Here is a 14,790-nt window from a genome sequence, read left to right on the forward strand (position 1 = left end):
AAATTATCACAATATAATTCGTTATACTGATAATTATTGGGTTAAAATGTCTAAATAAGCAACATTCAACTTCAAATATTAGTTTTATAATCAATATTAATTTCTGAGTTAATGGTTTTTTTTTTTGCGCGTTTTGGACGTTGATTTCCATTGTGCGCTGTTTTAAAGAAAGCTGAGAAAAAATAAGTGGGACGCAGCCTTCATCAAGGTGTAACCCAGAACTACCAATAGAGCTAATTTGAATACAGCAAGGGTGAGGAGAAGCTCTCTCATTGGTCGATGGGCCAGTAGACATGTTCCAACCAGTTGGGGAACTGTTAATGCTCACGATTTGGAAACTTTTTGGAGGAAAAACTTTGCCTCATCGTGCGTTTGGATTTCGAATATATTATAAATACAAGATACTGGAATATATTATAAATACAAGGCTATTATTTAAAAAAATGGCGCTACCCAAAATGTCGTTTATAATATTATTGCATTTCATTTAATTCTAAATGAGAATTATTTGGATTGGCCCAATGCTATTATCTACTGGAATGTTTGAAGTATACATCGAATTAGGTTTGTAAATACAGTGCACCTATAGGATGAACTTTCTTTGATAACAATAACTTCTTTATTTTTTTTAATAAAAAGGTAGATTAATGCGAAAATGTGGTCGAGGTGTACGGTCAGCAAAAATACATAAATAAATACTATTTGTGTCGACATTTCGACGTGAATTTTAGGCCTTCATCTGGGCAACTTAAGCAGGGGTTCTGTCTGAAGCCGAAGTTTCGAAGTTTTTACTTCAGACAGAACCTCTGCATAAGCAACCCTGATAAAGGATTAAAATTCAGGTCGAAACGCCAGCTCAAATAAATAAGTTTTATTCATTTTTGTATTTTTGCCATCACTAACTGGTTAGAGGAATAATCATAACAATAAACATAAAAACATTTTTTTCGTAATAATAAAAACTTATTATTATTAATATTATATATCAATTTGAACTAGTGTTTACTTTTTAATTGAATAGAGAATAGTGTTGTAATATTATAGTACATTATATATTTACTATAAAGCATATATATGAAACATGTACCATACCTCCTCTTTTGTACAAGTGAACTGCTGGATGAATCAAAAAGTAACCACCATATTGTTACTTATATTTTATATATTAAAATACATATGTTTCCCATTTTTCGGAAGAATAGTTTCACTAGTTCTAAACTACTTGAACCAACTGCTAACTTAGGTCCAACAGGTTGTAACTTAGCAGATATTTAGTTTACAATTTATCGAAATTCATTCCATTTCGTTTTTTAAGCATTTAACTTGACTAAAATCATCCTGATGTTTTACATCTTGAAGCTATTTTTTTCTGTAATAGATTGATTATTATAATGAGAAGTCCCATATTCCTTCAGTGATAAAACGAAACATATTAAAACTAAAACAAGAAAAATTTTATAACTGATATAGAAATCGTAAATCAGTATATATTTTCTATACATTGATTTATTTAAATTAAAAATGTTTTTAAAATATTACTGTCAGTAAATAATTTTAATGAATTGATATGTTTCCTCCACAACATAATATCCAAGTTCCAATTTTCCTGGTCGTTTTCCGAGAATTTCGATTACATTGTACCAAACTGGTTGTATTTATGAGGATTACTCGCCCAATGTTATAATCGCAATATCGATTATTATAAAATTATATATATGAGATATTTTCTATAGCATGCCTACAATTTCCAGGGGATTTCCCGATATCCACCCCCCAGGACTACAATGGAACGCATTCGCAGCATTCAATAGATCCACATTATAATTAAACAACCCTTTTTAATTTGAACAACGTTGAGGATGGGTGTTTTCCGAATACTTTAATTGAAAAGGTATTCCAAGTATTAAAACAAAAATATAAAGGTAGCATGCTCGCAAATAATGTTTCAATTTATTAAAATTAATTGGACTTTTCCATAATTAAAATAAATTCATTTCAAGTTTTCCCTTCCAAGAATGTAATATTAAGTTTAATTCGGTGAAATATATTTTTTTTTAAAATCATCCCGGCTAATTTCCTGACCTTTTCAGGGAAGTCCTCTCGATGTAAAAAATATACAAATAAAAAACAATGTAATTAGCTGAAAGAGGAATTGTATTTAATATGATCTGAAACGACATACGAATTATCACCTTTTTATACTGAAACGAATAATTAAAAATAAAAAGAGGACAGATAAAAAGAAATTTAACAAACTCATAATCCTGTGTCCTGGGGAGTATCGATTTTTTTTTTAATTTAAAATTTCTGAAGTAATGTGAAGAATAAAAAGTACAATCAAATATTGATATATCCAGTAATGTTAATTTACATTTTGTGTTATCTTTTTTTTTAATTTTTGGCTATTTTGTTTTTAACTAAATGAGTTGATCAACTAAATTTTGCAAGGAGAAGTTGTGTCAAACAATTTTTGTCTAGAAAGAAATTTTTAAATACCTCTAAACAGTTAAATTTTTATTAGTAATTATAATTGATTTTTTTTTATAATAAAACCATTCTTTCCGGGGATTTTAAAAAATAAAAAAGGAGTTAGTAGAAATCTCCTCTTAGTAGCAAAAACATTGGTGGCCAGCTTTACAACATACTATGTCCACTTAGGGTAGTTTTTGAAACGTATAATTTTTATTCAACATTTATGGCAAGGTTAATTGAAAAAAAATAGTATAAAAAAAAATTATATTAAAATCAATAATGACTAGAGTTGAAAAACAAATGATAAAGCGGGTATCTTGGACAAGCAGTTTTATTAATTTATTTAAAATGAAACATTTATTAAATTTTATACTTGAAAAAAATTTTAACACCGTTTTTCTGCACATTAAGGGTATTTAAATATTTCCTTAGACGTAGCCTGTAGAGCGCATGCAATTCAGCTACAAATGTATCTCGAAATATTTCGTAATCTGAGTATTAGTAGTTCTTAATAGTTCCACTAGATCGCGCCAAACTAGTGAGAAACCAATTTCAAATCTTAAAATGTCTTATTTTTATGTTTTTTTTATTTTTATGTTTTAAGACTCCTATAATATGATATAGCCTAAAACATATCTGCAGCTTGAACAAACACCATATATTTATCTTATGATTGTATATTTTAAATGTACTTAACTGCTGTGTAATTTATTACTTTATTGTCACTTACCTTCAGCCATTATTTGAATCTTCAATGGTTCTTTTAAACAAATCACAAGATAAATTACACACGATAATTGCACGATGCACATTGAAGTTAGCAATTAATATTTATATACATTAAATAATAAAGTATCATACTGTATAATTTTTATAAAACTATAAAAAATGGTATCTCATTCGCTAAAATACGTGATAGTTAAATTTAAATTAATTAATGACCGATTTTAACTAGCACGCTATGATGCAGTGTAGTTTCAAAATTAAAGGCATAGCTCTCGACATCGCTGTTTACAAAATTATTTATTTTATATTAATATCAAGGAAACAGTTTTGAAAGCTTCATTGTACCATAATAAACCAGAATAGAATCAAGGTGGAATATGTATACCAGCATTTAGTAATAAATCACAATGGCGTTGCCAATTTAGAGAACATTTAGGTAATTATTGTCTAACTTTGAATCAAAAAATCTAAGCTTTGCACATCTTTTACTTATAAATATTCGTATTTTGGAATTTCCCGAGGTGAAAATAACAAAGAGCAACTTTTTTTCCTGCCAATAAAGCAACAGTTTAACAAAAGACAACAATACTGTGCTTAGTAAATGATCGAGTATTTCCGATTAGAACATCTATCTCTAACTTCTGTGGGAGATGCTTTTTAATTAAATTTATCATTTAACCCCTGTTAAACTGTTTCAATGAAGGAGTTTGGTATTTAAGAACCTTTTTTTTTTTTTTTTCCAGCCTATACTGCTATTTTGTGGGACCGCTACTCAATGAAAAAAGTCAACCTCCAGAACGGTTTCGAACAGGCACCGCCAATAGATATCAAATTGTGTCTTAACCACTGAGCTACGGGCGGCACTAAGAACCCTTAATTTACTCATTGATTTACCTAGTTTAATCAAAATCGTTAGAGCAGTTTTCATAAAAATTCCCCAAAAAGACTAAATTCGATTTTTTATTCTGAAACTTCCAGTTTGTCGATTTTAGCGAAAAAGTTGCTGAAATATCACCAGCACACACATGCTCGAATATATAATTTCAGTTTTGTTACGACTTTTTAGTTAGACTGTTCACACATACGTGTGTGTGATGACCGGGCAGGAGAATAGGAGTATGCAGCGCAAATCGGCAGAAGGCTTAGAGCAAAAGAGCGAAAAGGGAAAGACCAGGCATTGGCTTAGCTTAAATAAGATGTCCAGAGAAGAAGCAGATAGCCTCTTTGCCCCGTGAAGTAATGCTTGACAGCGGTTCCTTGGCGCGGTAAAGAAGAATTTGGTGGCGGTTTTTTAGTGAGCAGGAATCTCACACTGTTGTATGACTTTTTGTTTGTTCCCTTTACATTAATTATATTTAATAATAAAATATTAAAAATGTGCCAATATAGAATCGATATTTCGATTTAGGGTACCTCAAAACTTTTAAAACATTTTTTTTTTACACCTCAAAACGTGGTACTTCCCAATAAAATTTATTTCATATTAATAAAAAAGTGAAGGTAAAAATATAAGAGTGTCACTCATACTATTATTTTCTCCTATTTCATTTTAGGAACTATTCTTTGTTATTTGTATTATTTATTATTAGAAATAATTATCATTTTACGTGAGAAATATGTTAACTCCTAGTAAACTGTAAGACTCTTAAATAGTCTTAAAATATTAAAATAGGACGAAGCTCGAAATAATACATGATAATAAAAATGTTTGAACCTTTTTCAAATATTTGGGTGTGACATTTTGTAAGTCAGCTTCATCTGAGCTATATTTATACATAGATGTAATGAATAGGAAATGACTAGTCGTATGCTTAACTTAGTAATTATATCTATATTATTGAAATAAATCGCCATCTATACAATTTATAATTGAGGTACTCGATATAATTTCCCTAACCTCCCTTGTGCCTAAGTGAAAGGATACGATAGGTACGAACAAGAACACGTAAGGGATGCAGGTCACCCGAGCAAGGCAAAGGGCCCCATCGAACCCTTATTCCAACCCTGACCTTCTTCTGCAAGGTTACCGTGTCCCCGGAGTCCTCTTCGTCTTCTACCGTCCCGAGAGTATGCTGGCGATATGTCAACACCAAATGGTTATAACAACTTGAAGATACTATGTTAAATAGCACAATACGATCTTAATTTATGGTTAAAAATTTAAAAAAATATTATTTGAATAAAATAAATAAGAAATTGAAAAATATTAACTTAATTCCAAGTAAATATTCTGAAATATAATTTCTCCTTAACAATTGAATATAATAGATATGAATTCATGATATATTAAACTATTTTTTTATCAGTGCTTTACTATCTAGTTCAGGGGTGTCATTGAAATTAATTTTTTTTATTTCTCAAATTTCATAAACTTATTACTTTTAAAGTAAATCCAATACTAACAATAAATCGTCAAAAAGGGGCCATTGTGGCCGATTGTATTGAGTCCTCATCGGTGCCGGTTCGATTTAGGTCTGGGCGGGTTAATAATCACTTTTATTTCATAGCGGTCCCACGGAATGAAAACTCGACCCTTTCAATCTGGCTAGAATAGATTGGTTAGCAGAAAGATAACTCTCTCTTACCGTGTTCTAGAAATAGCCGGGGAGGAGCTTATGAATATATCCATTATAAAATTACTAATTATTTTTCTTCCTTCTTTTTATTGAATTTATGTTATTTTTAGCAATTTTTTTGAATTCCCAGAGATATATTAAGTAAAGAGAAAAAAAAAATCGAGTCCGAACAATCATTTGTCTCGGGCTAGGATAAATACTCTTTTCAAATAGTATGAAATTTTAATAATTTTGTCATAAAAATAGAAATAAATTCGATCAAATTACCTTTAGCATTCGTCTTAAATTTGGAAATTCCTTTCCTACGGGTTAATAAACCGCCTGTTGGTTAAACGTCTAAATGTATTGTATTCTAATTTAGATAACAGTAAGCTGGCCTACTAAGTCAACTGGATTTCATCGAACAACCGTATTTCTCCCAAATTATCAATGATAATTATTACTTCATTATTTTTAAAATGATCGATATCTCTCATTCCCAAAAGGGTGAAAACTTTAATTCAACCTTAAATAGATCTTCATGCATCATTTAATACTAGTAAATATAGGAAAATGAGTAAAAATGTGTTAAAATTAAATTCCATGAAGTAAATGACATCTGTATCTCATTTTGAGTACTTTCCGGAGTATTTTCCACTTCATCATTTTGAAAATAATAAATTCCCATCCGTTAAGTCAGCTATCCTGAAACATTTATAAATGTTTTAGGTTAGATGATATAATATTAATATTACTATGGAGGATTTGATTAGAGGAAATGAGGTGGGCCAAGGAAGAAAATACACTAGTTTCAGTTATACACTAAAAGAAGTTTCAGGCCAAGTTGTAAGCTTCACCAGGATTCAACAGAGGTACGGATCAAAACCTACGATGATGTCTGGATCTCACTTGATACGAATCTTTGGGCACATTATCCTGATGAAGATTTACAACTTAGGCCGGAACGCCAGCTGAAAATAAGAATAAGTTTACATACTGTGTGTTTTCTTCCTTGACCGCACCAATCAACGGCGCAGAAGCAAGGGACAAAAGTAAAATTGACTAAAAATAGGAAAAGTGAGGTACTTACAAGAAAATTATAAATTGTTTTTCTAACAGAAGTTCGATGTTATGCATACTTCTATATCACCGAACTGTAGTAAAATCCCTAACTTAAAAAGCCCAAGGTATGTGTAAATACAAATTAGATATCTACGGTCAAAGATATCTCATAATTTACTTTCCAAAAAAATAAGAAATATAATCACTAGTTCAATGTTAACTAAAAATAAGATAATGATCTACATTTTTTCATGTACAAACGATATTAAATATTGCGAGAACATTGAGTAAAATATTTAACCACATATAAAATGAAACCATTCTCCATTCTTCCTCTTCCTCTTCCAGAAAAATAGAAGCAATTAGAAATTCATTTAAAATAAAATCACTGCTGGTTTTAATATGCGAAAATTAAAAAAAAAAATCATCACATTAAAAATATTTATAACAGAAAAACTGTTTATTTGTAACTAAATATAAGGTTATTAATAAATAGTTTAAATTGTTGTTGTTGTACCATAGCTGCTAGAGCAGGTTGCTAATAAATAGATTTTATGATATTTCCATCCCTTTTTTTGACCGCCACCCGGACCAAAATTTTGAAAACAAATAGAAATAATTTGTTTATTTGTAAGGGTTTCATGTTACATGTAAAATAAAAGAGCTTTAAAATGAGTTGTCCAAAGTCCTCGGTTGTAAATAGATTTACTAACATTATTGTGAACTAAAATTCGGCTATTTTCGAAATTTTCAAAAATATACTAAAAAACTATTACAAATATTTTGTTAGTAGATAATCTAACAAAAATATGTGTAAATCTGAGGTACATAAGTGTTAGATGATCTCTGGTGATTTCTATGTCTTGATGACCTAAATTTGAACTGTAGTCTAAACATTTGGAGCGTTTTTAAATTTTATTTATCTTTTCTGTTATCTGATAATTGGAATGTTTCATACAGATTATCCCTTAAACTGATCGGTTTTATCTCAATCAACCCCCGGGACACACTGGTCCTTCCACCCCGGGCATATTGATGACCGATGAATAAAATAAAGCTGATGACCAGAAGCGACACGTATGACATAATAAAGAAGGCGGTGGACATAGAGGCAGGAGATAATGACAGATGTATTGTAATGCATTATTAGAGTGGGGGGAGGGGCGTGGCTGACACCGACGAGTGGGGGTGTCACTTTTTCGACCAAATCCGACTCACTATTGTCGACGTTTATTTCGGCGAGAATTATTGAGGAAGCACTGTCACCGTTCTCAATGAATGTTTGATGGCTCCTCTCTACAGCAGCCACTCGGCGCGGATGGTGTGCGCAAGAACTTCGAGGACTCTGTTACATTCTCGGCCTCGTGAAGTAATAGAGAAGCTGAACTAGGTGGGATCATGGCCTTCATGATAAGCCCCACATTCCTGAAAAAAAATGTACTTATTTAAATTCGTTAGTTCATAATTCTAAACTATAATGCAACAATAAAAAATAAATTAAACTATTTATTTTATAATATAAAAGTTTTATATTTACAGATATTTTATACATATTTTTCTTATACAAGATTTAACTCAATCTCTTCACTCTAAATATCTAAATCTAAATCTAAATGTAAAAAAAGGTTTTGGTACTTGATTTTTTTTTTTTTTGAAACTGGAAGTTTTTCATATTTCCTATAAAAGATACTAAACTGAAGGGTGTAATTTTTGCAGTTCGATCATGAATGTAAATTATTACATTCAATAATATAGACTTTGTTTCTCTGTGATACCTCGTAACCTAAAATACAATTAACAATGCTATTTTTTTTTAATCATAGATAGCTCTCTCAACCATCATTTTAAAGGATAGTTTTTTTTAATGGGAAAATTCTCGAGAGATTTCTCTAAAATAGTTGTTTTTTATTAATAGTATAAAAATTTTTTTTCAGTCACGAGATTTCACAGTTTAAGTGGCGATTTGATAAAAATTGCATATTAAAATTTTATTAGATTAAATTCATCAATGTTAAAATTAAAATATTTTGTAAAAAGCTGTTGTTGAGTAATTACTTGACGGAGAATATACCGGTTATTTTAGGAAAAGGTCCGGGTAACAGTCAAGAAAGGTACAAAAATATTAGAAAATTCTTTAACAATAAGGAATAATAATTAGCAATATATAAATAGTTTTTTTGCTAATTGTACCTTTCTTGACCAGACCATTTTTCTACAATCCATCAAATAATAATAATTCTAATGTTTAGGTTCGTTCGTAAATATATCATTGCATTGCATATCAGTTATATTTAAGTCTGAATGCATCTTAAAAAGCACAATGATGTAGTCACCGATTTTAATCAAATTTTATCAGGTGATTCTACTTCCTAAAATATTCGTGATAATGAGGTTTACGAACAGAAAAAAATACATAAGTTTTAAAAATATGTTTTTTTAAATGATAATTTATGTTTATCATTCTGCATTTACAAAAAAAATACAATTTTTTTCCATAGAATAAGAAAAAAATAGGGCAGAAATTTTAATAAGACGAGACCTCTGAAAAGTCGAAAAAACTTGCAGTCACTTCTCGTAAAGCAGGTCAAAAACTTTTTTTAAGCCTAAAACAAGTTTCTATCTGTTCAGGAATTCCAAAAGACCTTAATACCAGTTTTGACAGAAATTAAAAATGCACTTTATTTTAGCCTGAAATGTCTGTTCCCGTTTATGCACATTTCCCCCTCCCTCCCAAAAAAAAATCATAAAAATCCTCCACAGCTACTACGGAACTCAAGCGATCAACTTCAAATTTGTATGGTATAAAAAGATCTCTATTATCCGTGTATAATTTGACTAAACTCTAATGTTATCTCCGTCATGGGTTTTCTCTCTTTCAGATGGTTACAATAATTTATACTCACATTTGCTTGATTTGAAAGCTAAAAAAAAAAAGTCACTTAACAATCATAAATAAATTGTCTTATATCTCAAATTCTGTCTAACCTTGTATGGTCTGATTTCTGAAATTTAGTATATTTTAATATCTTCTTGATATGTTTGAATTCAATTCAATTCAATTGAAAATTTGAATTCAATCGTTTGAACTGAAAAAAAAAATAAAAAAATAAAAAATAATAGTTAAAATAGGTCTCCCCTTTAGTAGAGGGAATTTAAAGAAAAATAGGTTGTAGGTGGAACTATATTTTATATAGTTATATATTTTATATAACTATACTATATCCACAGGGACGAGATTTAAATTTTATCATCATTATTGGAATTTTTTTGACATATCAAAAAAATCTAAGCGAGTGAATTTTTTTTTTGCTGGGAACTTGAAATTTTTTTTTAATCACTAAATTCTCACTTGGTATAAAATTGAAGAAAATATTACGTTATTGGTTTAAAAAAAATAAGTATAAACAACAAAATTGAGGCCCAAAAAATTGAAAGCCTAATTATTCCACTCGGCGTTCGATATCATTAAAGCTACTTTCTGACAACTAAAAAAAAATTTTTTATAGTAATGTGCATTAAAATTTAAGCTCTCATATACCTCTTTCTTCACTTTCAGTATTTTCCGAGATACTTTCTAAGATAAATCCTGTAATACTTTGTAAATCATTTCGGAGTACATACTTACAAAAACGTAAACAGGATGACATTGTTCTTTGACATTTTATGTAATGCTATTCATATCAGCACTTACACAAACATTAAACGAATTCTAAAAAAGAATATTTAGGAAATTAAAATATTCCAAGAATTATTTTACACTTAGAATCCTTAAAGTAAAAGTTTAGATAGTCTCACGTTTAAATCTACACCAGAATATTCTTTTCTTTTTAATTTGGTTTTGATTTGGCACGAGTCGAAAAAGAATAACAGAAAAACAAGGATTAGGGGCAGTTTGATTTCTATTCTGGGTTATGTATATCTGTGTGAGTGTGTGTCCAGTTTTACAAATATCGGATTACGGGGATAAACAATACTGGTAGGGAAAGGGGAAAGAAAAATGGCTGTTTATTTAGTTGGTGAGCGTGCTTCCAGGGTCTTTTTTCGGCAAATTTTATTCCTATATCGGAGAGGGGTGATTTTTTTTTTCTTTCTTTTTTTTTTTTTTTTTTTGTATTTTCATGGATCAACACACCTGTTAATTACCGGAGGGTAGTAGAAGAGAGCATAATTAACATCCACTTTAAAGGAGTTAAAGCTTGATCGAAAAAAAAAAAAAAGAATCTAAAAAGTTAATTTAAAATTGATCAATAGAGGTTCATTAACTTAGTCCAAGCCCGTTTCTAGTAATGAGAAAAATATATTCTTGTAATTAACTTTTATATTTTTGATAATCTTTACTGCTGAATTTTTAGAATTATAACAAATTAAGAAATTTCAAACATTTAACTTAAATTACAGTAGAACTAAGTGTATCCGCCATTGTCGTGCCATGACATCGCCGCTTAATCCACAAAGCATAGAAAAAAAAACTCCAATATTAATTTAACGCATGTATAAGTTAAAATTAAAATGTAATCCTCAATAATTAGGTATCAATACACAAAGCCCACATAGTTGTCAATAGATATGCAGGTATGTAGATGCTACTTATATTTATATATGATTATGTTTAGTTATAAACCTCGGCTAAGCCATCAGTATCTCGAGTAGTTCTTTATAAGAAATATTCATATAATTTATTTAATATATTTTAAATAACAACAATTCTAAAATATTATTACCCAATTCAACATTTTCGATTTATTTGTATTATTGGATAATACAATGAAGAAAACAAAACAATAAAATTAATAAATCTGAATCTACTAATGTATTAATTTAAAAGAAGAAATTATAAGGACCACGTAGTGAATTAACTTGTTTATTTTTAATTATTGAATGTTCTTTCTTAATTATTGTGGAATGATATCAATTCGCCTATTCTCTAGGATTTCCGATGCATGCGTTACAAATATCAACAAGTAAATCAACATCTTAAATTATCATAATAATAATATCTATCTAGAGTAATGGTGTTAATAGAGTAACACTTCTGATAATATTAGCAAATTATGTTTGAATAAACTCGAATTTTTTTTATTTATTTATTTTGTTAATAAACTTTAGTTCACAATCTACCCTTATTCAACATTCTATGTCGAAAAAAACTGGTAATTCTCATATATATATGTATATATTCTTTTTGTCCTCCGCAATATAAAATGTCTTTGTAAATTACCTTTACCTTTTATTTGTTCCAAAAAATCTATAATGTTTATAATTTCGCATTACTTTCTAGAAAGCCCGCTAGTACTATCTTATAAATTATACATGCAATTATAATAGCATAATTACAAAAATGATTGATGATGACAGAACGTTTTAGTTACATAAGTAGCCCAGAAGAATGACAATAGGCCTCTCCTAGTAGATCGAAGAGCGAGGAAAAGTATGTTAATGAACTAATGCCTTTTGATACTGGAAGATCTGGAACGATAGAGACTTGGACATAGATCAGTTAGTGAACATTATTCTACTAATAGTGAACGGTGATTGATCTTCTTGGCGAACACTAAACTAAGAAAGATCTTTGTAAGAAGAAATCTCTCAAGGGGTCGTATCGTAGTAAGCAACATGCAATCTCCGGTTGTTCAATGGATTTTTTTTTTCATACCCTCCTGTAAAGATTTTAGTGGGTATTTGGTACGTACATATAGGAGGTATGCTATGTGTAGCTGGTTGTGAATGATACCTTGGATTGCCTTTTGGCATTATAAGCAATGGATTTTATTATGACGTTCTTTGTATGAAGTCTGACTAGGTATGATTTCAATGAGAAGGAAGAGAATTTCAGAGATTTTTTTGGAGGCTAAACAGAAATATATTTATTTCTTAAATAAATTAAGTTAAAAATAAATGAATAAGAAATGAATCTTTTTTTTCAAACACTTCTGGACCCGTGTAAATCAATCCCATTCATTTGATTTAACAAACATTATATCACAAAACAGAATATCTAATTAACAATTATATACCTTTATTATGCTCAGGCAACACGCACCGGTAAAAGAAACTACCACAAACAATCTTCTAAGCTGCCTCCACTTTAAGGAGCTGAAATCCCGTCGCAAATGCATGGCTGAAATTAAAAAAGTTTATTAAGTAGATATTTTGGAAAAATATAATTAAATAAAATATGCTAAAATTAAAATTCTTATAAAGGTCATCTTCATGAAAAATTACAAAAAACAATAAACCAATAAAAAATATTTATATTTATGCCTTCATAAAAAAAAAAGAAATACTATTAAGATTTTACTGTCTATTTATGTTTTACTGTCTATTATATGTTACTATCTATTTTATGAATATTTTATTTTTTCTATCTATTTTGAATTTGAATCAGTCACTAACCTGCTATGAATTTTACACTTGACTTTCTTTTTTAACTTAATAACTGTCTCATTTGTTCCAATACAATAATATACCAATAAATATTCAATTACTTAACTTAATTAGTATTAATTTTTTTAGTGACTACTCCATTAAAATCATTTATCACTACTTTCGCAGCTTAGAGTAGATTCTTAAATTTGTCACCTTTTTTGGATCCAATAAATTATCTTTGGATGATACTGCCATGTTCTTCTCATGACGAGATCCCTAGAAGAATAATAATGCATTAAAGTTTAATAGTTAAATTTGAAAACTGCAATATAGATGTAAATGACATATCAATGCATAAAAAAGGAAAAGTTTAAATTTAATAAGAAATAAATCAAACTATGTAAAATAATCGATGATTAAAAACACATATCTTATTTCTGTTACCACTATCTGAATGTATATGACAGATGGTTATAGTACACAAATAAGACAAATAATGATCATATGAAAAACCATGAATTAAATATGCAAATAAATATTTAAATTTTTTATTTTATTTATTGAGCAAGAGAGAGAGAGAGAGAGAAATGCTTTATTCATCCATGCTGCCCAAATACATGGGGTTGCTACATTACACAGTATACTAATCAATCCGTGATCGGACATATATAAATTACATATATTTACATGATATAATAAAAAAAGAAAGAAAACAGATTTTTTTATAAAAAAAATAAAACAAGTGGTCCATCAGATAGCAACATCTAAATAATAAAAATAACAAAATAATGAGAAAAAAAAATATGTATATATTTTTGACAAATAATATTTATTTAATATTATTTGTTAAATGATTATTCCGTTATATTACTTTTTTCATGATTGATTAAATTTTTATTTCTGGAATTAATATTTTATCAAATATTTTTTTCTAAATTCGCAAGTTTGATAAAAAGTTGTTCCTTTAATTTATTTAAGACTTTCAAGATGTCAATATATTATTGATTTAATAATAGGTATCATGCCTATAATACATACTTATTGTACAATATTCCGACACCAAAGGGAGGAATCGAAGACGTGCTTGTTTATCAGTGGTAGAAAAGTTAGATTGATGAGTGGTTAGGACGGGACGAAGATGCGGCGGTCATTAGCTCTGAGGTAATGCGGTAGCCACGTGTTGGTCCAACCCTATCAGGCCATCTGCTAACTACACCTCATACCTCAAGCCCCTCCTTAACAATCAGCATCCTTACTTCTCTCCATTACAGCCTGCTCTTACTGAAATTGTTACTTTTAACAGTTATTTTATACAAAATATTAGACCAAGTATATCTAAATATCGAGTAAAATCATGTTTCTTAAACTAGTATGACAACCGTGAATCTTTTCTATTATAATTTACAGATTTTTGTCGTAATTACACATTTATGACTTTGGGATTTATGACTAATAGTTTCATTTAGCACAATTTTTTTTTTAGCAATATTTAGTGAGTTATATATACAGCTTCTAATTCCACCACCCTTCCCATTTTCAAATACCGCCTCTTCATCGGTTGGTCGTTATAAGTTAGGCTCACAGAAAGAGTGTAAATATAAAAGATATT

At 29.2% G+C, this 14,790-nt stretch overlaps 1 protein-coding gene and 1 long non-coding RNA gene across 3 annotated transcripts in view; one reads left to right on the plus strand and one right to left on the minus strand.

The window, feature by feature from the left end:
- Window positions 1-14,790, plus strand: part of br (broad-complex core protein) — a 285,943-nt gene that overhangs the window by 32,573 nt on the left and 238,580 nt on the right. The gene's annotated exons all lie outside the window — the stretch shown is intronic.
- Window positions 4,896-14,784, minus strand: LOC106678366 (uncharacterized). 2 transcript variants are annotated; one of them, XR_001342750.3, is made up of 5 exons: window positions 14,220-14,784; window positions 13,395-13,457; window positions 12,830-12,933; window positions 8,082-8,240; window positions 4,896-6,458 (listed from the first exon to the last, which is right to left on the minus strand). It is a non-coding gene; the product is annotated as an uncharacterized lncRNA (long non-coding RNA). The 2 variants fall into 2 exon arrangements; XR_001342749.3 differs by lacking the exon at window positions 4,896-6,458 and having other exon boundaries at window positions 7,248-8,240.

This window comes from Halyomorpha halys, unplaced genomic scaffold (genome assembly GCF_000696795.3).
Source record: "Halyomorpha halys isolate HHAL.00 unplaced genomic scaffold, Hhal_1.1 Scaffold135.1, whole genome shotgun sequence".
Taxonomy (NCBI): Eukaryota; Metazoa; Arthropoda; class Insecta; order Hemiptera; family Pentatomidae; genus Halyomorpha; species Halyomorpha halys.